At 64.8% G+C, this 1,271-nt stretch overlaps 1 long non-coding RNA gene across 1 annotated transcript in view; it reads left to right on the plus strand.

The window, feature by feature from the left end:
* Positions 1-397, plus strand: part of LOC102766095 — an 11,270-nt gene extending 10,873 nt beyond the window's left edge. The window contains exon 3 of the long non-coding RNA XR_435911.2: positions 202-397. This is a non-coding gene — a long non-coding RNA (uncharacterized LOC102766095). The remainder of the gene's footprint in view (positions 1-201) is intronic.
* Positions 398-1,271: the final 874 nt, after the last annotated feature.

Raw genomic sequence — 1,271 nt, forward strand, 5'->3', positions numbered from 1 at the left:
AGGTACAGCCTCCATACACGACATGCTTGGCCAAGGGGTGGCTCTGGGCTGGGCTGCCTGGTTCAGATCCCAGCTCCACAGGTTTCCTCATCTGTAACATGGGGTGAGTGTCTGCCCCCAGCGCTGAGTGCAGAGTCCGCCCTGGGTCCCCGGAGCCCTGTCTCCTGCCCAGAGCCCCCACCTGCATCCCTCTCACTCTAGGAGTCCTCCCTGCCCCGCCTGGAGCTGAAGCGAGGCGGCCCTAGGGGGTACCAGCTGCTCCTGCCGTCCGCTCTGCAGTAGCAGGCTGGGTGACGCGTGGCCCCTGGACCCCACCCAGCCCTGGACACGGCCTGGGGTGAGGACAGGCCTTCCTTGCCCTAAAATAAATGTACATCCCAGGGGGCTGGGACCTGCTACAGCTGAGATGAGGCTGATGGGTGGGGGCAAGGCAGCCCCAAGAGTCAGGGTTTGTTCCAAGTGAACCCCTCTTCTGGAAGGTGGGAGACCCTGCCACACACCTCACACCTGGGACCAGCCCACACCTGGAGCAGACACCTGCCCTGGCCTCTGCCCCCAGCGGCCTCCATGGACGGAACAAAGGCTGCTCGCTGACCTCCCCGCTGGTCCCTGGTCCCTGGTCCCTGGTCTCAGCATCTGGGTGGGCGGGGCCAGATGTTTCTCTCCTAGTGGGGGAGGGGTGGGCAGCGTTCAAGCCGGTCAGGAGGTGGCGAAGGACTAGGTGGCAGGTACTGCCTGGCGTTTATCTGCCCGCTGCGCAGACCCGGCAGTGCCCCCCCCTCCCTGCCAGGTGTGGCCCTGCCACACTGTGTTCCAAACCCAGGACCCCCCTCCACTCCTTGTAGCCGGCATTTGGCTCCAACCCCTGGCCAGGCCCAGGATCCGGGTCTCTATCGCCACTTGCTGGCCGTAAGTAAACTGCCCGGGAAGGCGCACCCAGGCACCCTGCGGGGTAGATAAAGGGTAAAATTGGGGCTGGACACGCGGTGGGGAGCTTAGGGCCAGCATAGCTCGTGGATGGGGGACCCCTGGTCTGAAGGGTGCCCTGGCTCCAGAAGAAAGGCGACAGGTCGAGCCACAGTTTGGACACACCTGTGGGGATGGGCTGGGGCAGTGCTCCTACCCACCTTGGGGTGGGCGAGGTGGGGCTGGAGTGGGGTTCCACCCCCGGGGTGACCTCTCCCCTCCACACCGTTTCTGGACTTTCACCCCCCACAGACACTCAGTATTTCCATTTCCTGGGCAGCCTGCGGGCCTCAGCGGAGGCCTGT

This window comes from Myotis davidii, unplaced genomic scaffold, assembly GCF_000327345.1.
Source record: "Myotis davidii unplaced genomic scaffold, ASM32734v1 scaffold142, whole genome shotgun sequence".
In the NCBI taxonomy this organism is placed as follows: Eukaryota; Metazoa; Chordata; class Mammalia; order Chiroptera; family Vespertilionidae; genus Myotis; species Myotis davidii.